At 34.3% G+C, this 25,914-nt stretch overlaps 1 protein-coding gene and 1 pseudogene across 1 annotated transcript in view; one reads left to right on the top strand and one right to left on the bottom strand.

Annotated features, from left to right (window-relative positions):
- The window catches only part of DPP10 (dipeptidyl peptidase like 10), a 997,128-nt gene that overhangs the window by 948,975 nt on the left and 22,239 nt on the right, over window positions 1-25,914 (bottom strand). The window lies entirely within an intron of this gene.
- Window positions 2,923-3,312, top strand: LOC140503223 (large ribosomal subunit protein eL32 pseudogene; annotated as a pseudogene).

The following is a 25,914-nucleotide window of genomic DNA, read 5'->3' as shown; positions in this document are numbered from 1 at the left end:
GTCATAGTAAACCCACTTTTTCACTAAACTGGATGTAATAAAGCAAAAGATACTACATGCACTAGTGCACTGGTCGATACTGAAGAAAATCCCTCATAAATTACACTGCATATTGAACCTTAGGTCTTTTTTTCTTTGTAAAATCTTAGAGTACTCAAAGCAACAAAGGTAACACTTTTCCAAGTGCTTTTAAGTATGCAATTTCAATAATTCTAATTACATTTTTATGCAGATACAAAAGGGATCTGTGATAGTTTTCCAGGTGAAGATCTACCAGTGTGGAAAATCCCTCCACTTATGCTGATCACAACTAATCTGTGTCATATTAGATGAGATGTAAAGAATTGCCTAAATCCCAGGAAATGTGAAATGAGCAAAGGAGGGACTTCTATCCAAGTTCTTACTGCAAGTTTGACACCTATTAATTTTGATATACTTCTTACAGTTGTTTTAGAGGAAGAGGGTGTTTCTTTTTTATGTGAACTGTGATCTCATCAGAACAAGAACTTTCTACCACAACACTAAATCACCTGTAATTTATAGTTCTTTGCAATTGCCTGGGTCACTTATGGATTACATGCTTACAGCACTTAAGTGTCAGAATTTAAAGCCATCCTCCTAACTATCAGATGAACTTTCTATTCACTAAATCATAGTGTCTCATATTTTAAAGAATGAAAACCATGAAAACAATTCTAGTATAATCACTTTTAAAAAAATTTCTACAAAAATACAAGAAACTCTCTATCAATTAGAAAATGTTTTCTACAACTACAATTAATGTAAATAATTTTAAAGGCAACAGTGAATAAGTCTAAATTTTTTGGTTTATTCACTTCAAAGCAGTTAATGTCATCTTAAAATACATTGATACAAACATACACAAATAAATACATAGATATCTAAACACCTACAATACAAGAATCATAAATAGGGAGACCATTTTTTACCAAAATCAAAATCATATCAAAATATATTCTTGATTTTATTATGCATATGCTCCCACTTCTCAAAATAAGTTTAAAAATGCTACAAAAGTCAGTAGCAATGCCTATAAATAAACACACACACACGTGTGTGTGTGTGTGTGTGTTGGAAAGAATTATTGATCCAACATTGTCATTGTGTTCATTCTTCATTTCTGAAGAGGACTATGACATCAGAGAAATGATGACATGACTTGCACTTGATTTTGTTTTCAGTGAGGGATGGCTGTGCCAGGTCATCAGCCTCACTTTCTCCTCTTGAGTCATCTGGATGCAGTGACCAGATATTCATCAGAATGACTGGAGATGGCCCAGAATGCAACTGGAGACCTTAACCTTTTAGACTAAGGCCTTTTCAGGTACTCACTTAAAGTGAGGTAATGCCATTCAGTGAATAGGTCTCTTTATAAGGTAGTCAGTGGGATGGACCCTTTAATTGAAAAGAAAAAAATAAACAAATAAATCACTCTGGGAGGGGCAGGAGCCTCAGAGTCTTGTTTGGAAGAGAAACTGTTACTACTAACATTCACTCTAAGCCAGGAGGGTTCAAAACCAGCCACTGAGTAGAGATTGGGCAGGGACCCTTCTTTGTTCAATCCATAGGCTTTAGAGTATACTCTGAAGCACTCTGATCTAGCATTGATATTATTAAGGGAGGAAGGGAAAGGAATAAGTATTTCAATAGTACCTGTGAACTATGTTCTATCAACTAGGCACTGTACTAAGCACTTTATAAATATTATCCCATTTCATATACTGGATTATCTCATATATTAGACATAATTGTATAGAGTACAGTCACTGCCAAGAACATCAGGGTTGAATACTGATAGCAATAACAAATAGTGAGAAAAGGATAAGATCCTATCTGCACTCTCACCAGCTCTTCTCTGTAGCACCTTGGCTATCACAGAACTGTTTTACATGGGTATAAAATGCACTTTTTATATAATTACATAATCATTTTTCTGAGCACCAATACAAACTTTCATTCCTTAAAAGTTTGATTGTGATCTACATTCAGAAAATACCCCATAAACCTACCATAGACTCTCAATCCTAAATCTTTTCACATAAGCATCTTCCCAATTCAAATTCAATAGACAAGAAATATAAATTTCCATAAAATTGTCTGGTATAATTCTTCATTGGAAAAATCATACAGGGTGGCAGACTCAAGATGGCAGAGTAGAAACAGGGACATGCCTGAGTTCGTCCCCCCAAAGCCCTAAAAATAACTGTAAAAGATGACTAAATAAATTCTAGGGCAGCAGAAGCCACAAAATGAATGAATGAAACATATTTCCAGCCTAAGACAATCTAGAAGGCTGATAGGAAGGGTCTATTACACAGACCTCAGAGCTAAAACCAACCCAGTATAGGCAGTGCAGACAAGATTGTAGCAGACCTCAGGGCACTAAATCACTGGCAGCTGTACTGGCTTCTAGACTTCTTAACCCAGAAATACCAAAGATACCTTCAAAGGTCAGTGGGGATGTTCTTTCACCTGGGTGACAGAGGAACATGGCCTAGTCCCAGTCCCAGGGTGGTGGCAGGCACTGCTGCAGAGGCAGCTGCTTCTGGAGCTCTTGCCCTACAGAGGGTAGGGAAATCAAACTGTTGATCTGGGTTGCAGTCCTGGGGTGAGGAGGAAAGCTGGTGTGGCAGAGTTGGTGGCAGCTGTGGAGAGGGAATTCTACTTGCAGTTTTAGGGCAGAAAAAGAGTGTTTGTGGTTGCTCATAGACCAGAGTGCAGGCCAGGAGAGGAATAAGCATCTTTTGAATGAAAAAAAAAAAAAATAGAAGACAATGTGAAATACCTCATTTGAAAAACAACTGACCTGGACAATAGATCCAGGGGAGATAATTTAAAAATTATCTACCACTTCTCTCTCTTTTCTGTCAGTGGAGGGACTGTTCTCTCTTCACCACCACCATGCCCACCCTCATGAAGCCCAAAATCATCAAGAAGGGGACCAAGAAGTTCATGCAGCACCAGTTCGACAGATATGTCAAGATCAAGACAAACTGGCATAAACCAAGAGGCACTGACAACAGGGTGCAAAGACGATTCAAGGACCAGATCTTGATGCCCAGTATTGGTTATGGAAGGCAAAATACATGCTACCAAGTGGATTCAAGAAGTTTTGTGTGCACAATGTTAAAGAGCTAGAAGTGCTTCTGATGTGCAACAAATCTTGCTGTGCTGAGATTGCTCACAATGTTTCCTCTAAGAATAGAAAAGTTATTGTTGAGAGAGCAGCTCAGCTAAGCCATCAAGATCACCAATCCAAATGCTAGACTGAGGAGTGAAGAAAATGAGTAAAATAGCTTTGCCTGGTATTTTTTATGTTAAATAAACCTTGAAACCACAAAAAAAAAAAATTATCTACCTGAAAACAATGATCAAAAAAAAAAACACTTAGATGTCATCTTTCAAGAAATTATCAAAGAAAACTGCCCTGATGATCTATAAGCAGAGGAAAAAATAGAAATGGAAAGAATCCACCAATCATCTCATGAAAGGGATACCAAAAGGGAACTCCTAGGAGTATTATAACCAAATTCTAGAGTTCCAAGGTCAAGGATAAAATATTATAAGCAACCAGAAAGAAACAAGTCAAGTATTGTGGAAACACAATCAGGAAAACATAGAATTTAGCAGCTTCTACACTAAGGGACTGGAGGGCTTACAATATGATATTCCAGAGGTCAAAGGAGCTAGAACTAAAACCAAGAATCACCCACCCAGAAAAACTTAGTATAATACTTCAGGAGAAAATAAATTTCAGTGAAACAGAGGACTTCCAAGCACTCTTGTTGGAAAAACAAGAACTGAATAGAAAATTTGAATTTCAAATACAAGAATCAAGAGAAACATGAAAAAGTAAATAAGAAAGAGAAGCCATAAGGGACTCATTAAATTTGAACTGCTTATATTCCTACAAGGAGAGATGATATTGGTAACTTGTGAGAACTTTCTCAGGATTAGGGTAGAGGGAATACATATATAGATACATACACACACATACACACATATATACACATACAAACATATGCATATATATGTTGTGTACAAGGATGTATGTATGTATACAAATGTGTGTATATATGTATGCATGTGCATGTATATAAATATGTGTGTATATGAGTGTCTATATATAAATATGGGTCAGTGTGTATATGTATGTACAGTAAATATATGTGTGTACATATGTGTGTATATGGTAGTATGCATTATATGTGTGTGTATTCATGTGTGCATATGATCATGTGCTGTGTGCACACATATACACATATGGATGTATATAAGTATGTGTAAGGTGTGTATATGTTTGTGTGTACATGTGTCTGTGTGTCTGTATATGTGTATGTGTGTATGTGAGTGTGTCTGTATCATATATGTATGTGTGTGTATGCACACTCACAGACAGAGGGAACAGGGTAAACTGAATATGAAGGGAAAATACCTAAAACATAAAATTGTGTTGAAAGGAATGTACTGGTAGAAACAGAAAGGGAGAGGTAGAATGTAGAAGTCATCTCACATAAAAGAGGCAAGAAAGAACTTTTATAATGGAGGGGAAGAGTGGGGAGGTAAGAGGGAATAAGTGAGCCTTACTCTCATCAGATTTGACTAAAGGAGGGAATGAAACAGTCATTTGGGTAAGGAAATCCAACTTACCCTATAGGAAGGCAGGAGGGAAGGGGGTAGGAGAGGAAGGATAATAGAAGGGACAGTAGATTGGGAGAAGGGGTAATCAGAAGCAAACACTATTGTGAGGGAAGAGGTAAAGGGACAGAATGGAATAGATGGAGGGCAGGACAGGATAGAGGGAAATGTGGTTAATCTTTCACAATATGACTATTATTCAAAGTGTTTTGCATGGCTAGACATATATGACCTATATCAAATTGCTTGCTTTCTCAATGAGGGTGGGTAGGGAAAGAGGAAGGGATAGATTGTGGAACCCCAAACTTTAAAAATGAATGTTAAAAATTGTTTTAGCATGCAACTGAGAAATAAGTTGTACAGGCAATGGGGTACAGAAATCTATCTTGCTCTACAGGAAAATTGAGGAAAATGGGAGAAAGGGGGGGTGATAGAAAGGAGGGCAGATGGGGGAAAGGGGTGGTTGAGGTGTAAACTGTCCTGGAAAGGGAAGGGGGAGGATGGAGAGAAAATTTGGAATTCAAAATCTCGTGGAAATGAGTGTCAAAAACTGAAAATTTTATATATATATATATATATATATATATTTTAAAGAAAATTCATACAGTATTTTCATAAGAGCATACTTGGAAATATGTGGAAGCACAGTGCTTGACACTTTTCATCTTACATTAGCTTATAAATATATCAAGAGTTTTCTATTTGGTTTCCAACTTTACATTAAAGTATCCCCTAATTGAATCTTAAGTAATATAGATTATGAACAACAAATTTAATGTTATGTGGAGAAACTTTCAAAATAAATTAATAATTGGTGAAAGGGTTTCCAGGGCAAAATTTTTATAATGAATTCAATTCTGTAACAAAATATTCAAAAATCCTACAGAGACAAACTCCATGTAAAAAAATAAATAATGGGCGAATTAAACCAAAGTATAATAAAAGAAGAGAAATAATCAATATGAAGAATTTATGTTGTCCCAACTCTGTCTCTGCTCATTCTCTTCTCTAGAGAAACTGGATGAAGGAAAAAAAAATATGCATTAGTGTGAACAATTAATTCAGAGAGCAAAATGCTCAAACAAGAAAAAAGTATGGACAGAAGATGGCAGCAAAAATATGATGATGATGAAGTATTTATAGGAGAGAAAAAAATGAAAAAAGTATTTTTTAAAACAATATGGTGAACAAGAAGTCTTTAAGAAAATTAGAAGAGTCAAGCTGTAATGTAAAGTGAAGTTAAAAAATCAGAGCAAGACCAACGTCAAATAAAAGGTCATATGTAAAAACCTAATAATAATAGCAGTTCCCACTTACATATAGACATTAGTTTATAAAATGCTTACTCCATTAAAATCCTGTCAAGTATATAATGAAGTATTATACAAATAATCTATTATTTCATTATTTCATCCTTATTTTGCAGAAGAGAAAACTTCCATAGGGTGGTTTGTTGACTTACTCAGAATCATAAGACTATCATGTACCAGAACTTATGATATAATCCATGTTTCTGAATTGATTCAAATGCAAAAGCTAATCAACCACACTATAAAATCAAAATAAAGTTTCAAAAAGAAACATAACTGTGTCCACATATTTTTTATTGAAAACTCAAACCAATGAACAGTTTAGAAATGTGTACATCAAAGACTGATTTTTATTTACTATTTATGCAAGGTGACTTAATAGGACTGCTTTATGTCAAAATGTTCTTTATAATACTGGTCATTGTAAAGATCAGAATAATGCTGGAAAATATGTTCATTATGTCCAATTTGTTATTTCTTATTTTTATTAATGATGGGGAATATGAATAATTTGAACAAGTAAGGTTAATAATAAAGTGGAGTTTAGGGGGCATATAAAGGTAGTAATTGTGTCCTAGGACAAAGCAGTAAAGCTAGTAGGTCCTGAATAAACATTTATTGAGTAAATGAATGGATAGATGAGTTTAGGAATGGAGCTAGTGGTTTTGAACAAGAGTTATTGGCAAACACTTTGAATAAAATAGTAGCCCTGCTCACTATATTTTCAGCTTTTTTAGAATAGTATTTAACTTGAACCAATTGCTATTAAGTCTAGTGAAAGAACACATTATCAGAGATCCTCTAAATTATCAGAAATTTTATTTCATTTTGTCTAAAGGACAAAACTCATTATTGTTATTTAATTTGAATATTGAAAGCATGAGCCATCTTTCATTGAAGAAAAATAGAAAACATATACACAAATACATGTATAATTAAAGCTGCAATGGAAACTTTTCCTGATGGAAGAAGATAAGTATATACCAAAAAAAATGTTTTATCACTCATTCTTTCCCTTTCCTTCAACTTTTCTTCTTTTAAGCAACATGACTACAATCTGTGACAATAGAAGGTTATCTTTTGGTTAATGATGTGTACATACCAATATTAAATAAATTTGAAGATAAAATCTCAGCTCTTCTTTTCCCATACTAATAATGTGATTTAGTTAAGGTAGAACTAAATTCAAGTCCCACAACTAACAAAACCTAGCTATGTGAACCTGAGCACATAACTTAAATTTTCAGCGCTCTAGTTAATTCAAAGACTAAGCTGCTGATATTTTTTCCTCAACTAGGAGTTCCTTATGCTAATGAAATCATAGGTCTAGTCCCTATATCTCTTTTTTAGAGAGCCAGTAGATCAAAGGCACGTAACCTGAAACGTGTATAATTTTAAAAAGAAATATTAATAACTGTACTTGTACATAATTGGCTTCCTTTATATTCAGTTATTTAATATTTCTTGAATTAAAAACATTATTCTGAGAAGGGGACCAGATCCTTCCTCAGACTACCAAAATGTTCCATGACCCACAAAAAAATGCTTAAAACACCCTTGAATAGATTATGTTCCTGAAAATATACATGAAAAACCCATATACAGATATCTTTTGGCTTCACAGATTCCAAGTTCCAGCCTTTAAATTTCCCTTCCATACCCCCCAAAATATCTAACTCCCTCTGTATCTTTGCTGTTGCTCCAACCTCAGATGATTGTGACTGCTGCTGCCAGCAGCTCAGCATCAAGTATTCTCTGAAAGAGTGATAACTTCATTTATTTCAGTCTACATTTTTAAGGCCTCCTTCAATTGAAAAGTCTTGTGTTAGCTGAGGAACAGAAAGAATACACAGGACCTGCCTTTAAGGGGCTTAGTAACTACACATTATATTTTGTTATAAAAACAACAAAGAAATTATATTTAAAAAGGCCTTTACAATTTGCAAAGAATTTTCAAATAATAGTCTGTATGGAACAGAGAGCAGGTACCATTATTCACATCTTATGGATAAGTTAACTGGAGCTAGGAAAAGACTAAATGACTTGCCTGAGGTAACAATGTTTGTAATTGACAAACAATAAATGCTGAAAGGAAGTGGATATCAATCTTCTGACTGCTATTCCAGACTGCTGTACAATATGCCATATCACTTGCATTATCTAGAAAAGGAGACATAACATGACTAAAAATAAATGGTCAGCTAAGTGATACAATGGATAAAGCACTGGATCTAGGGTTAGAAAGACCTGAATTTGAATCCTCCTTGGACACTGGCTTTGTGTCTCTGCATGTGCAAGTCCCTTAACCTTTCTCAACCTCAAGTTCCTCATATGTAAAATGGACATAAAATCTACTTCCCAAGGTTGCAAGGATCAAGTAAGAAAGAATTTAGAGTACTTTAAAGATTTTAATGAACTATGGAAATGCTGTTATTATTATGCATGAAACCATTTTTCTATTAATTATTTCCATAAATCAATAAGTACGTAAGTAAGTACCTCCTATATGCAAGGTACTGTGCTAAGTGCTGTAGATACAAAAAGGGGGTGCAGTCGCTCCTCTCAAGGAGCTTACAATCTAATGAGACAGGATGCACACAAGTATATATAAAGCAAGCTCCTGTATGATAAATCCAAAATAACTAAGAAACAGCAACATACTGGAATTGATAAGGTTTGGGGATGGCTTCCTCAAGAAAGTATTCTTTTAGCTGGGGCTTAAAGGAATACATAAACATCAGTGGTCACAGGGGAGAAGGGAGAGAATGAATGCCAGGCATAAGGGTTACCCAAAGAGAATAAGCAGAGCAGAGAGGTGGAGTTTCTTCATTCTGGAATAATCAGAAAGCCAGTGACAATGGATCAAAGAGTAGTGTCGCATAAGACTAGAATGTTAGGAAGGGGCAAGGTCATTGCTGGTTTTGAATGTCAGAACATTTTACATTTGATCTTGGAGGCAAGAGGAAACTACTAGAGTTTTTGAGTAGGTTTGTGGATGCATTTGAACCTGTATTTAAGCAAAATTATTTTAGTGACTGAATGGAAAATGGATTGGATTGGAGTAAAACTGGAAGCAGGCAAACCCACCAAAAGATTATTGCAATAACACAGCATAAGGTGATGAGGGCTTGTACCAGAGTGGTGTTAGTTTCCAAAAAGAAAAAGGATGTATTCAAGAGATATTTTTAAAGTGCAATCAATAAGCCTCAGCAATAGCTGAGGAAAATGGTACTGTTCTCTCTTGTAATAGGAGTGTTTAGGCATAAAGATAATGAGTTTACTTTCAGAGTTTAAATTTATTGAATTTAAGACATTTACTAGAAATCTAGTTCAAGATGTTTAAAAGGGCAGTTGGAGATGTGAGCTTGGAGATCTGCTGAGATATTGGGATGGGAAGGGTAGATTTGAGAATCATCAACATAGAGATGCTAATTAAATCCATGGAGGATGATGAGATCACCAAATGAAGTGGGTAGAGAGGGGGAAGAAAGGTGGATCCAGGAAAAGACCTTCAGAGACAGTTATGATTAGAGAGTATGATCTGGAGAAGGATTCAGGAAAAGAGTGAGAAAAAAAGAGTTTGGATAGGTAAGAGGTATACCAAGAAACAGTGGTGTCATGAAAACCTAAAGAGAAAAAAATATTTAAGGGGAAAGAATGGTCAACTGTTTTAAAAGCTGTATAGAGTTCAGGGATAATGAGGATTGAGAACAGGTCAATAAATTTAACAATGAAGAGTATATTATTGCTAACTTTAGAGAGAACAGTTTCAGTGGAATGATGAGGTCAGAAGTCAGATCATAAGCTATTAAGAAGAGAGTGAGAGGAGAAAAATTAGAAGCACTTAGAGCTTAGAATACTTATGTAATAACACTGGAAGCAATCTTTCTCAAGATCAGACTGGACTCCATCTTTGGCTTTTATGAAACATTCAGTTGTTTCCAATTTGCTCAGAAAGAAAAGAATGTGGAGAGGGGGAAAGGAGAGAAAAAATGTATATAGCACCTACTATGTGTCAAGCACTGTACTAATTTCTTTGACAAACTACCTCTTTTAATGCTTACAACACTGGGTGGTAGATGCTATTTTATACCCATTTTACAGTTGAGAAAACTGAAGCACCCAGAGGTTAAGAAACTTACCCAGTGCCATTCAGTTATTAAGTATTTGAGGCCATATTTGATCTCAAATCTATCTGACAACAGATCCAATATTATATCAACTATAATTCTAGCAACCTCTAGATACTAGTACTCAGCACTAATATTAAATATTCTTATTGGTACTCCTCCAATTTTGTCCCTCCTATCCCTTCAAAACACCCTTGGGGAATTTCACTGGAGCCATATGATATGGGTTTTCCTTACAAGTACCAAATAAAAGGGTTCATGAATTTTGGAATGAATAAGTTCATCTAATTTTTATCTGAAATGCTAGCCAAAGTTCCAGCAATAAAGGCTAATACCTAATATGACTCAAGACACTAGGAGAGTGAAAATTAGAACACCAAAATTCTCAATAAAGTTGAGACTTCAAGGACCATCTAGTCTAATTTCTTTATTTTAAAATATGAGAAAACTGAGTCCTTGGGAGGTTAAATGACTCGACCATGATGACATCTGACTACTGACAGAGAAAATACTATAACATGAGTCTCCTTCCTTCAAGTCACATATTCTTACCATTATCAAATAATGATTTTTTCATACATTTTCTTTTTTTGTATAATTATATTATTCCTCCTTCCCCCATTAAGTAATACAGTTAATAACAGCTGCCTATCATCAGCTAATAAATTCAGACAAAATACTGCACTGTGCAGGTTGTTACAAAACATTGGTAGGAGGATGTTAAATTCTGCTATAGTACAATTCCTGATATTTGAAGAATTTAAATATTGTGCTTGATTAGAGTGACTCTGAGTTATAATAACTAGATGGTTAAGGGAAAGGTCACTAAACAACTAGGAGCCTCAGTTTCTATTTCTCTAAAATGGAGGAAATAATGTTTGATCTACTTCATTCACAGAGTTCATTTGAGAAAAGAGCTTTGCAAAGCTTAAAATGCCATGTAATTTTAATAATGATGATGTATAATGAAGACTGATTACAATGAGAATTATTATATGGCTCTGGTGAAAGGAGGACAAAGGGTCAAGTTTTTTGTGTCTATTACTAGAGATGGCAATATATTCTTCTTCACCTTTAATTATCTTGAGGAAGTTTTCTTATCAGCAGACTCTAATAGACCTGAGGCAAGGGTGTAGTAAATTTTTGCAGCACGTAGAGCACTATAAGAGAGATACTGATTCAAAAGGGAACAATTCAAGTTCTTAATGTTTTCTTCCCCTTGAAAGTATTTTGTGCAACGTATATAGAGAAAGAGGTAATATGGTATAGGAGTAAGGGAACCTGTGGCATTAAGGTGACATTTGGCCCTCTATGTCCTCAAGTGTACCTCTTTGAATCCACATCCCCTTAATAAATCAGAACAAATCCCTTAATAAAAAATCTGCACTATAACACTTGGACTCAGGCAACAGACCACACCCTGGGACTTAGAAGGTCACATGTAGCCTTGAGGCAGATTCCCCAGGCCTGGATTAGCAGATAGAAAGCTGACTTCAGAGTCAGGAAGACCAGAGTTCATGCTCTGTCTCTGATATACTAACTGTGTGACCCTGAGAAAGTCTTTTAAAATCTCAGTGCCTTAAGTCACTATATCCTACATTACAGCAACTATGCTGATTTGCATTGTTGGAGGGAATTTGGTCATAGGGAGCTTCTTATACAGATGAAATCACGTATAAACAAAAAAATACTTTGAAGTAGACAAAAATGAATATTTATTTAAAAGCTGTCAGTCTTACGTATGCAAACGTTTTGCTTTTGTTTTGAGGATAGCAGAATTTCATAAAAGAAGGCAAATGGTACTAATAAACAGATCTTTTTTAGAATGATCTGTAACTTTAAGCTATTTTAGCTATTAATTATACAGATGACCATACATACATCAATATAGCAGTAAGCACCCTGGCATACACAGGAGGGCCTGGGGCAAGGTCCTTACATCTACTTTTCTAAAAGAAAGCAACTTTTGAGGGGTCAACAATCTTCTTTAATTACATCCACCAACAGAGAAAATACAAGCAGAGAAATAAAGACCAACAGACAGGACTTCCAACTACTTGACCATAAGTGATGTGTGTGTGTGTGTGTGTGTATGTGTGTGTGTATGTGTATGTGTATGTGTGTGTGTGTATATATATATATATCACAGATTAACAGACAGATCCAACCCTCTGATCGTACATACAGAGTTACCAGATTACCAGAGAGAAAAGCACATTTTCAACCTCTCTACTTCTGTCTACCAGTGTAGGCACTAGTCTAGGTTTCTCATCAAATTCCATATGGACTATTGCAATGATATATCTAGTCAGTCTCACCTTTTCAATTTGTCTCACAAAAAGCATTCAGCAAAATAATTTTCCTATTAAACAAGTCTTACATTTAGCTTTCCTGCCCCCATCTTATTTTACTTCCTCTAGCTTTTTTTCTTCTTCTTTAGGACAAATACAAAACAAAATAAAATAAAAACAAAAGTGCTGTTCAGCCTAGCTTTCAAAACCATTTAAAATCTCACTTTAGGTGTAACATACCTTTCTAGATTTAATTCACATTACTCAGTCGCTCATATCCTTCATTTCTGACAAAATGATATGGATCCAGTTGCTTCCAGTTGACATTTCATTTCTCATAACCACCCCCAAAGTGAACTCAGGTGACTTTTGCTACTCACAGTCTCTCTTAAGCTCCTCAAATGTCAGTCCTCCCTCCCTTCATTCAAATTGTCTTAAATTTACTGCTGTGTACATTTTTTATTTCTTTAGTTGAATTTTACAAATTTAATCTTACTTAATACATGCCTTACTTTTAGAAAACTAACTAATGCTGCATACCAAATGTTCAATAAATCTTCTAAGTCAAAGGTTTTGTGTCTTCAGTATCCAAAATTATTTCAACATTAACCACAAATTATCGACATGATATTATTCCTTAAAAATATGCATTAACATATTAATAGGTTATTTTGCCTCCATCCAAAGTCACTGACATATTGAAATACAATTTAATTCCACAGTCACAGAGTTAATCTGATCACTATAACTATTTGCAAACTATTTCATGGCAAATTGAATTTTTTTTCTATTTTTCTCTTTGAAATTATTTCTCAACTTTCTTCTCCCTTTTTCATGAATTCATAATAATAGTTTATTTATTGGATATAATTTAGAAATAAGATATTTCAATAATTGCCTTTCTTCAAATAATTGGTTTAAGATTTTAATTTCTAAAACTTAAAAGGAAATCCATGTTGGATGCAACCTTTCTCAATAATTAATTCACACACAAAAAAAAAACCACAAAAAAAAAAATTAATTCACAGTTCTCTATCTTATTGAATGGAGTTTGTTGAAAATATTTTTTTCTTGATTGAGTCAGGAATGTTGCTATAAATGTTAGTTATTGCATAGTAAAGTAGGAAGAGTGCTGGATTCAAAGAAAGGAACCTGGGCTTTGGTCCCAGATCTTCTAATTAATACTTATATGAGCTTAGACCAGTAATAATGTATTCACAATGAAAGTTAAAATCTTGATTAGCTGTCATTTACTATTTGAGTGACTTTAGACAAGTCTCCTAACTTTCTTGACCTTGAGCTCCTGAATTATAAATTTTGGGAGGTGGAATTAGATATTCCAGTGTTCACTTTCATTATTAATTCTCTGGTCTTATAATTCTAAGAGATCAGACTAGCTGACTTCTAAGGTCCCTTTAAGCTCTAAATCTATATCTATCAAAGCAAAAATAGAATATTCAAAGTTTACTAAGGTTTATTGGGCTGATTGCCCTTGTGCTAAATGACTCTGAGATTGTGCTGCTTTTTTACTTGTCAGTTTTATGTTTTTCTCTTTTATCAGATGATGCTTCTTCATCTTAAAATTATCTTTTAATCCTTGAGTTACTTGCCTACTTCACAAATTAGTTGCTTATGAAAAAGGGTAGCCTGGGAATTCTAAAAACCAAAATAGCTTAAAGTGATGTGTAAGATAGAAGTTAAATTTAAAATTATTTGGAAAACATAGTGATTTGTTGCATTACACAGGAGATGTAGTTTCATTAGGTTAAACATTAAGAATAGGTAAATTGTTGTAATTAGTCTATATAAGTGTACTATGAAGAAAAATTATGTGTATAATATATATACGTGTTATATATATATATATATATATATATATATATATATATATATATTATACACACGTGTGTCTTAGTAATGATGACTTCCAAAGGAATTATGTTCATTGAAATCATTAAACATCTCTATTCTATAATGTTCTAAGAGGTTGGGCTAAGTGGATTCTGAGGTCCCTTCAATTTCTGAATCTATACCTATTGAGGTATAAATTGAATATTCATAGTTTATTAAGGCTTACTGGGCTAGGTGTGCTTATGTTAAATGGCTCTAGAACTACTCTGCTTTTTAAGTAGTCAGTTGCTTATTTTTTTAACTATTGAAGGCATCTCCATACAGATCAATTAGTTCAGGAGTAAAGCTTAACTTACTTCACATTCATCACTCTTCCTATTTTGCTATGTAATAACTAATATTCACAGCAACATTTCTGGATCAATAAAGAAAAAAACAAAATATTTTCAACATATTCTGTTGAATAAGATGGAAAATTGTGAATTCATTTTCAGAAAGTGTACATGCAACATAGATTTTCTTTTAAATTTTATAAATTAATAATAAAATTTTATAAATTAATAATAATAAATTAATTATAAATTAAAAACATAAACCAATTAACTAAGAAAATGTATTTGGGATGAAATATAATTAAGGTTTTTTTTTAAAATAAAATCTAATAGTCAACATTTATTAAGTGTATATGTATGGATAATTCAAACAAGATCTAAAAATAACATCAATGTGTCCCAGTCTATTGAATCATCTCCATAACCAAGCACATGGACCAATAAATCATTAAGTTCAGGAGCAAAAGCTAAAATATGAAATAATTATGACCTTTACTCTCATCCCTATCAAACTGCAAAATAAATTAATGAACAGGGATCAAATGGTTTATCCCTGAACCAGAGAAACAGCAATATCTGGCTCCAGATATTGGAAATTCTGTAGTTGTTCAGAAATCCAGGATTGAGTTCTATACTTCACAAGTTTGGTAATAAGGCTGGCTTATGAATAGGACGACTATGGAGGTATCTGTATGGTTTTAGGGACGCAGTGGGGAGTACTTCTAAGGAAAAAATTTTACATAGAGATATTAATATCTGAAAAGTCCCTCTATTTCAGATTTAATCCTTTGTATTTAATTTGTGACTATCACAGCTCATAATACCTAACATATTTAACATGACACCCATTTAAGTTTAATCTGCATTTTGTCCAACTCTCTCATTTTACAGTAGAAGAGACAGAAGTCCAGAGTTATTGAGTAACATGTGGAAGGTTATCATACCTCTCATAACAGATTTAACTGCCTCTCCAAAAATCACTTCTTAAATTACATCATACTTGTAGGAAGGGAGAACAACATTCAAAACAATTACCAGCTTCACATGGGTAAACTATATAATATGCTGGGAATATAAGCTAGGTAAAAGTTGGTTGGAGGGGGAGAACAGAAAAAAAAAAAAAAAAAAGAATATGCAGGCACAGATCAAGTATCTCAGTACTATACCAAGAGAGAAAATTTTGTTTTGCCACTTCACAAGTGTGCCCAGTGACAACTGCAACCAGTGGCACTGATGTCATTCATTTTAAACAAAACTACAAAATTTAGGAGATCATGGTGCCTTTTCACATTTAACCTTCAAACCCCAGCAAAGAGAAGCAATGACAATGGCTCATCAAACTGTACCAAAATATACTTACCTGGATTCTTGGAGTTCTAGCTCAATTTAATCTAGTCTCATCTTGGTGGATGTGGATATGTGGATGTGTGTGTGTGTGTGTGTGTGTGTGTGTGTGTGTACATGTGTAGATTGATAGATAAAAATATATATTAGGAGAACAATGAAAAAACGGACTCAGATTTGACACAAAATATATAAAATTTTCTTCTTACATTTTGGTATCATATTTATGAAATTTTACATAAAACAACAGCAGCAGGCTATAACAATGATTAATTGCAATGAAACTTAATTAATCAAATGAGATTCAATTCTTTTAACAAACTCATCCTCAACCCTTTTTGTGGCATGGAACACTTCAATAATTTGGTAAAGAGTAAGGCGTGTACTCAGAATAATGCTTTGTTTTCTAATAACTGAAGGAAATGTTAAATTAAAGTTAGCAGTTATTGAAAACAGAGATGCATTATTTTTCATTCAAGTCCATGAATCCCCAGAAATCTATTGAAGGACCCATAACAGGTTTGTGGATCTCTAGTTAAAAACTCTTGCCTTATCATTTCATAAAGACAATACCAGAAAGTATTAAGAGAAAAGATATGGTAACACATTCTTGTGTGAAATCAGTGAGGGCATTATTCTCATTGTTCCCTTATCCTAAATCATTAAAACCTTCTTTAGAGACTTTGATGAACTCCAGAACAAGAAACTCATTAAAAGTATTTGGAGTATTTGGAAAAGTAAAGAACTATTTTGAAATGGAGGAAGGGGAAACAAGTGTTTCAGAAATGAATATCATGAATAGCAATGTTGCAGAAACTAGACACACCAACATCTCAAAATGTGTACCAAAATAAGGTCTAAATGGGCTTAAGATTTAATTATAATAAGCGATACCGTAAGTAAATGAGAAGAGCAGATGATAGTTTCCCTGTCAGATCTATGGATAAGGGAAGAATTTATTGACAAAAAAAAAAAGCCATAGAGAGGATTTACAAGATGTAAAATGGTACAATTTGCTTACATTAAATTACAAAAGTTTTGCACAAACAAAATCAATGCAACCAACATGAGAAGGAAGCAGAAAACTGGAGGAGGGGAGAAGTTACAGCAAGAAGGCTCCATTTCTCAAATACATAGAGAACTGAATTAAATTTATATAACCACAAGTCATTCCTTAATTGATATATGGTCAAAGGATATGAACAGGCAGTTTTCAGACAAAGAAGTCAAATCTCTCTATAGTCATATAAAAATGTAAATTAGAACAACTCAGAGGTATCACCTTACACCTACTAGACTAGCTAATATGACAGGAAAGAAAGGTGATAAATGTTGGAGTGGATGTGGGAAAATTAGGAAACTAATGCACTGCTGGTGAAGTTGTAAAGTGATTCAACTACTCCAGAGAGCAATCTGAAATTATGTCAAAAAGACTATAACATTGGACATAGCATTTGACCCAGCAATACTAGTAGTAGGAATATTTGCCAAAATGATTTTTAAAAAGGGAAAAGGACCTATATGTGCAAAAATATTTATATAGCAGCTTTTTCGGGGTGGCAAAAAAGTTAGAAATTGAGGTGTTGCCAATCAATTGGGGAATGGCTGAACAAATTGTGATATGTGATTGTGATGGGAATACTATTGCACTGTAAGAGATGATGATCAGAATGTTATCAGAAAAAGTCTGGAAATACTTACATGAACTGATGCAAAATGAAGTGAGCAGAACCAGAAGAACATTGTACAAAGTTATAATAATACTGTATGACGATCAGATGCGAATGATGTAGCTATTCTCAGCAATGCAATGACCTAAAACAAATCTGAACGATTTGTGAGGAAAAATGCTATCTACTTTGAGAGAAGGAAATAATGGATTCAGAATGCAGATCAAAACCTTTTTTTTACGTCCTTTATTTTGTTGTTGTTGTTGTTGTCTGCAAAGTGTGGCATGCTATGCCTAGATAAAAGTTTAGTAAGTCTAAAGTCTGCCTAAAATTTCTTAGGATGCAAAGCTGAAGTTTTAATTCTCTGGATTGCTTCCTATATTCTTGTATCCATTATTTTAAGTAATTATCAGTCACTTATTTTTGGTTCTCACCCTCCCACCTCTACAAATTATTTTTTTTTCTGCTTCTCGAGGATGAAGATAAAAGTTACTCATTTCTAAAAAGTATTTCATCTTTAAAAATCTTGGATGCTGGGAAATACCTTTGAACTTCTCTCTTCAAAATTTTTAGGATGTGATAAAATGACTTTTGTTATTTTAAAGGTTAAATGCTAATTCTTTGTGAGAAAAGAAAGGGTTCAATTTGCTTTTCTATTTATTGCTTTCTGTCCCTTTAACTTAAAAAAAATTTTAAAATTGAATATTGCAGTTGTGAATGCCTTGGGGATTATCCTCAGTTCTCTCTATGTAAATACACATCCCTGTAGAACTACAGATGAATAGACAGAAATGTTTCTGTAATTTAAGAAATGCTCTCTTGGAACATAAGTGTGTGTACATGTGTTTATCAATATGTATCTCTCCAGTGATGGATTGTTAAGTTAGATTTTGCCAGGGGGTTCCACTTATATCCTGTCTATTTGGTATGTTGCTAGAATCTGACAGTAACTGGGAAAAACAGAGGGCTGCTACTGAATGTTCTAATCCTCTGAGGGGTATTCCTGACAGGTTGTATTATCTTAGAGTAATTGTCTTATCTGATTTTAGAGTTAGGGGTTAATTTGAAGAAGCAATAGGTCTCACTTGAAAGACCTTGGGTTAAAAGGCACAGAGTATCATCCATAATGATATACTAAAGGAATGGCATAAGGTATTCTTGATAAATGAATATGCAAATAGTTCCTGTGATAAAGAACTGAGGGCTTTTTTTTTTTTGAGGGGCATAAAGTCACACTCATTCACTCTATGTAAATGAGGAAAACCATTCTAAATAAGAGGAATATTTAAAAGTTTTTTTTTTCCTTAATAACTTAACTTTTCTTTCTTTTTTTCTTTTTTTTTTTTTAGAAAGCTAAACTATATGTAGTTTAAGACATAATAATTGAAGACTCTCCTTTGGGCTGTCTCCAGGTCTCTCCCAACTTGCAACTCAGGGCCACACTGTATAACTGTCCTCCATTATTTCTCCATAACTGTTGGGATCTGACATCAAATACGCTCTGGTTATTTCCAAGAGGTTTTCAAAATTGCAAAAAAAAAGCTTATTTTTTGTAATAAAAGATCAGTGCCACTAATGGTTTCCTATGTAAAAACTCACATGTAATTTTAAGCACATTTAATCCCCTTCAATATTCAAGGAAAATAATGAAAGAAGAGTTTTTATTTGATTTAAAGTCTTTTTCTAAACGTGGGTTGGGAGAAAAAGGAGGAACATATTTTTCTCCAAATAAGTCAATTCAATTCAACTAGAATTTAGTGAATACATACTAAGAGAAAAGCATTGTGTTAGAATTGGTATTCAAGGACAAATAATATAGATCAATAGAAAATTTACCATCATTATTTTCATTTCTCATGTATGTATATTCCCTAATAAAATTTATCTTAGCAAGAAAACAACAGAACTTTTAGTAGCAAAGAGTGTTCTAAAAAAAAAAAAAGAAAGAAACCTTGATCAATCAGTAACATCAATCTGTTTCTTATTCCAATCAGTGAATAGCAGTGGGGCTATCTCCTTGACTATAAACTCAATGGGAATGATGCAGTTATCTCCAGTGTATTCGGTCATTTAGCTATAAATAAACTCCACTCTTATGGTACACTGAGTACATTTCAATCTAATAGGAAAGCACTGCTTCAGAGCTACATCTCATTATGACATAGGTACCAAGTTCTCAAATGCCTTACCAGCAAAACACACATTCTGGCAGGCCCTAGTAATCAGCAAAAAAGATTTTGGAATAACGATTCCATGATGGAATCTAGGTCTATTGTCCAAGGAATACAAATTTATAGAGACACCCAGAAGGTTGGTCATTACCATAAGCAAAGAGAGGCAGATATGGTGCTTATTGTATACCAACTCACCTACCAAAGTACAAAGGGCTTATGATCTATATCAATGAGGAGATCTCATCAATGAAATCACAAATACTTCAAGTTGAAGTAGTTACCATAAATCAGATAACATCTATGAGTTAACAGTATATTAGCAAAGCATGCCAGTGTTGGTATTTTTGTTCCCAAGGTCAGTGTTTCTGTTTTCTTTTTATGCTGCCACTGTGCTATAGGATCTAATGAGAACAGGAAAATTAAATTAATCATTCAAATAGGATCAGAAAACAAGCAATCAAAATTTGACAGTGTATTAGACACTGGTATACAATTTCTAAATGAAGTTGGTAGGTATCAGGTAAAGAAACAAAACAATAAAAATCCTTCTACATTAAGATCTTGGTTTTAAGTAACATATCAGTCATTTCAGTAAATAAAGAAAAGATTCCACTCTTAGGAAGCTGAAGTTTACACCAAAAGGATAAAGAGGAGAATTATATGAGCTCTTATGCTCACTTCTCCCCCTTGTTTCCTGTATAGACTTCATGTGCTCATGTACCATCTCTGTCAGAGATTACTCTTCCCTGGGAAAGAAGACCCACTTGACTCTTCTTCTCATGATTGTCATAAGAAGTGGCATAAACAGCTTAAAAACATTTCTGTGGGGAAAAAGTCATAAATACATTTCCTTAAACCACTATATTCTCTTCAGGATGCTGAATCACTGGCAACTGGAGCAGTTTCCACACTTCTCAACCCACAAACAACAAAGACAGCTGCAAAGCTCAGTGGGAAAACTGTCTCACTTGAATAAGAGAGGAACATGGTCCAGTCACAGCCCCAGCCCCATTCATAGGGCAGCAGCCACCATTATGGTTACTTCTGGAACTCTTGGCCTACAGAGGCTGGTGAAATCAAGCTGCTAATCTGGGTCACAGTCCTGGATGGCAGCCTTGGGGCAAGGGGGAATGCTGGCATGGCAGAGCTGGTGGTAGCTGTGGACAGGGAATCCTACTTGCAATTCTAGGGCAGAAAAGAGTGTGTGTGGCTGTTAACAGAGCAGAGTGCAGACCAGGAGAGGGGTAAACACCTCTCCTTTGATAGCACCACTTTGGAGAAGCTGAGAATTTGTAGATCCCTAGAGATATTTCAGAAAACAGCCACAGAAAACCCCGAAATCTTGGAATAGTACACCCTCCACTTAACAAAGAGCTCAAAAATCAAGTAATTGCCTGGGAAGATGACCAAAAAAAAGGGGGAAAATAAAACTACAGAAGATTGCTTTCTTGGTGAAAAGGTATTTTCTTATAATGAAGAAGATAAAACATACAATTAGAAGACGATCAAAGCATATAACCAGAAGAAGACATCAAGGTCAAGACTCCTACATCAAAAACCTTCAAGAAAAACATTATATGGTCTCAGGCTATGGAAGAGCTCAAAAAGGATTTTGAAAATCAAGTAAGGAAGCAGAGGAAAAATTGGGAAGATAAATAAGAGAGATGCACAAAAATAAAAAAAAAAAATGAGTCAATAGTTTGCTAAAGGAGACCCAAAAAATGCTGAAGAAAATAACACTTTTAAAAATACCTCAGATTGGGGGAAGGGGTAATCAGAAGCAAAAACAGTTGTGGGGGCACAGGCCAAAGGAGTGAATGGAATAAATGGAGAGCAGGGCAGGATAGAGGGAAATGTGATTAATCTTTCAAAATATGACTGTTATGGAAGTGTTTTACATGGCTACGCAAGTATGGCCTATATCAAATTGCTTGTTTCATCAGTTAGGGTGGGTAAGGAAGGAGGAAGGAAGAGAATGTGGAACTCAAAGTGTTAAAAACTGTTTTAGCATGCAACTGAGAAATAAGTTGTACAGGCAATGGGGTGTAGAAATTGATCTTGCCCTACAGAAAAATAGAAGGGAGGGGGATGGTAGAAGAAGGAATGATAGAAGGGAGGGCAGGTTGGGAAAAGGGGCGGTTGGGGTGTATACTGTCCTGGGGAGGGGGAGGGGAGGGAATTTTATTGGAAACAGCTTTTAAATTGAGGAGTATGAAAATAATTTAGAGAGATTATGAGGTAGCAAAGCACATAAGGAAAATTTGTCAGTTGGAGGATTGAAATGACCATCAGAGCAGGAAAAAGTGAGAGAATGGGGGGATGATAGGTATCATTACTAGAGGAATAATAGTTATAGAATATAGTAGTTTTTAATATAATTTATTTTCAGTTTTTAACATTCACTTCCACAATATTTTGAATTCCAAATTTTTTCCTCATCTCTCCCCTCCTAAATAATTAACCTAAATGCTCACAATTTTAAAGCATGTTTTTAATAAGTATCATGTATAAACTGAATCCAAGAAGTTCATAGACTGAGCCTAAGATTTATAGTTATAAAGAAAAAAAAAATCAATTCTAAATGGAGTTTTTTGTTTGTTTGTTTGTTTGTTTGTTTGCACAAGAAATAGAATAGCTAGTTTCATTCTACCAAAATAACAAATATTTATCAATGAACACAAGTGAAAACATGAATCTCTCGTCAGGTAAAGGTCAGATTTGAAACTGGGTCTTGTTAACTCAAAACAGTAGTTTTTAACACTATATCATACTGCCTATTAATTGTTACGTATAATAATAAAGAATAATAATGATTCAGTTGGAGGAGACCTTAGAGATCATCTAATCCCAAGTCTCATTTAAAAACTGTTTCCAATAAAAATCTAACATTTTTTCCACATCTACGTATCAAAAGTTCTTTGCTAATTCCTTCCCCAGAGAATAAAACCTTAAGCTGAAGGGCTAAAGGCATAGTGGTAGAAATTTATGAATCAATATGTATACATAAAAGGAATCTGAAGGCTAAGGAAATCTAGCAAGGTATATCCTGAAACATCTTAAATCATATAAACTATTCTTGTCAACACTTTATGGGAATAAAACTATAGCTAGCATGGGGTGAAAGGTATGTTGTTCTGCAATACTGATATTAAAGTGTCCTGTGGTTCCTCTCTCAAATGGAAGGATATATTTCTTCTCCATTGCAACAGCCATCCATTCTTCTCATCTTATAGTCCTGTTCAGCACAATTATATTCTCCCAGAGTCTTATGACTATGCTATCATAAAAAACAATCTTCTTGTCACCCCAAATCCTGTGGGAAGTCACAGTAACTCATTTATTTGATAACTATTTTAGCAAGCACTTAGTTTGCAGCAGATACTATGACTACTGCTTGGGTCAAAAAGGGAAGCAAAAAAAAAAAAAACCTGTTCTTTTCAAAGGAGCTCATAATTCAATAAAAGAGGCATGCATGTGTTTGTATATATGTGTGTTTGTGTATGTGTGGAATCACAAGTAAATAACTAAGTAGGTGCAAAGTAAATAGGGAGTCGATTGAGGGAAAAAAGAAAAAGAAAAAGGCTTCTTAGCAGAAGGTGAGATTTGGGTTGAGTCTTGAAGGAAGCCAGGGTATTTAAGAGGCATAGATGAGAAGAGAAAGTATGCCAAATATGAAGGACAGACGGGACAAAGAGAACAAGACAGGAGATGGGATATTACTTTTGAGAAGCAGCAAGTATCAAATTGAGTTTGGATTTGGGAGCAAATTGTAAGAAGCCTGAAAAAGTAGTAGGGAGACAAGTTATAAAGGGTAATAAATGTCAGAGAAGACTTTCTATTTGATTCTGGAGGCAATAGGGAGTCACTAGCGTATATTAGTTTGGGGTATGACCCAGTCAATTCTGTGTTTAAAAACAAAAACACTTTGATAGCTAAGTGAAGGATATATTGAAGAAGAGATTTTAGGCAGTAAAAAGAACCACAAGGTAATTGCAATAGTCCAGTTAACAGGTATTGAGAATTTATATAAATCTCCCTGACATGTAAATAGAGAAAAGGGCATATAGGAAGTGTTAAAAAAGTATATACAATTAGTTTTGTGAAGAGTAACTAGGCTAAATGTGAGTAAACAGCCAAGGATGTCACCAATACAGTTGTCTTATCATCAGCTATGGTTTGGCAAAGGGAGTACAGATAATTAGTTCTCCTTTGGATATGTTCTTTTTAAAAATATATATTTGTTTTTATTTTCAACATTCATTTTTATAAGATTTTTAGTTTTAAGTTTTTCCCCTCCTTATGCTCCCCCCACCCCAAGATGGCATGCAATCTCATATAGGCTCTACATATGCATTCATATTAAACATATTTCCTCATTAGTCATATTCTGAAAGAAAAATCAGAACAAAACCATGGGAGAAAAAAACAACAAAAAAGAGAAAATAGTATATTTCAATCTGCATTCAGACTTAGTTCTTTCTCTGGATGTGGCTAGCATTTTCCATCAGGAGTCTTTTGGAATTGTCTTAGATCATTGCATTGCTGAGAGGAATTAAATCTTCAAAGTCAGTCATTGCACAATGTGGTTATTACTGTGTACAGTGTTCTCCTGGTTCTGCTGACTTCACTCAGCATCAGTTCACCTAGGTCTTCCCAAGTTTTTCTGAAACCCACCTGCTTACCATTTCTTATGGAATAATAGTATTCCATTACATTCATATATCACAACTTTTTGAGCTATTCCCTGATTTGATGAACATCACCTCAATTTCCAATTCTTCACCCTCACAAAAAGAGCTGCTATAAATATTTTTTGTACATGTGGGTTCTTTTCCATTTGTATAAGCTCTTTGAGATACAGACCTAGTAGTAGTATTGCTGGATCAAAGGGTATGCACAGTATTATAACCGTTTGGGCATAGTTCCAAATTGCTCTCCAGAATGGTTGAATCACTTCACAACTTCACCAACAACAGGTGTTTGTTTTTTGCAGTATGATTACATCATAACTTCAAAGTCTTCTTTTCTTTGACCACCAGTTGCTCATCTGAATTGCTTTCTATACCTAATTACAACTCTACTAGGGTAGAAGAACAGTCCTTCTATCCACTTCATCTGGCACCCAATGTCAATACCACATTGTTTGAAAAATACCTAAAACTTTTCTTCACAGTAACTGTCTGAATCACTTACCTTTTGCAAGGGCCTAAGCCATTTTATTGTTGATAACTGCTTTGTTTTTATGCTGAAATTGGCTCAATTATAATACCGTACCCTTGGAAATGATGTCTTGCTCCATGATAGTTAGTAGAACTCACGAAAATACTTAAAAAGTCAGACATGAGGATCTTGGTTCATTCATGTCTCAGAGTTTCATGTTTTCAGCTAGATTTGGAGTATATAAAAATATCATCTACCCTTCTCTGAAAATTAGAAACTCAACTACAAGTAAAATAGATTTCATTTGGAAGCTCTTTTTTTAAAAAAATCTGTCTTCAGTATAGCCAGGCAACAAATTTTTCATGACACTAGTATTCCTGAAATACTTGATGTACCAAAAGGAATAATGTCCTGGGAAACAAAAGACCAGAATTCTATTTTTTCTTCACCTTTTACTAGTTGTAGGACCTTAGACAACTCATGGAATCCCTGGCTTTTAAATATCTTATTTGTCAACTGAATTTTACAAAGCACTAAAGCTGCCTAGTGGGAAGGACTTGTAAAAAATTATCTCAGAGTCCTTTCAAATTCTTAGACCACTAAATCTATGAATCTTTAGTTAGAAAGCACACTTCTAAGTGTGATTCTAAGTGTGGAAATAAGGGAAAGTATTTAAAGACCAACTCTCTGTAGATACAGAAAGAGACCAAACAGAATCATATTACAACAAAAATATCTGTAGGCTTTATGCTGGCAGAAAAACAACTTTTATATACCATTTTCATGGACTCATATGGCTAAAAGTAGAAGGAATGTTAAGAGATCCAATAACTAGTGTCTGATATGGAATTTGAACCCACACCCTCCTGACTTCAAATCCAGTGTTCTATTTACCATGCCATGTAAGCTCTTCATGCATCTCTTTTCCTCTTATCCTTTCCCAGATATGATTAAATGTCTTCATATACTCACTTCTTACAAAACATTCATGTG

This window comes from Notamacropus eugenii, chromosome 5 (assembly GCF_028372415.1).
Source record: "Notamacropus eugenii isolate mMacEug1 chromosome 5, mMacEug1.pri_v2, whole genome shotgun sequence".
NCBI classification, from domain to species: domain Eukaryota; kingdom Metazoa; phylum Chordata; class Mammalia; order Diprotodontia; family Macropodidae; genus Notamacropus; species Notamacropus eugenii.
This window is presented reverse-complemented; position numbering and strand designations above follow the sequence as displayed.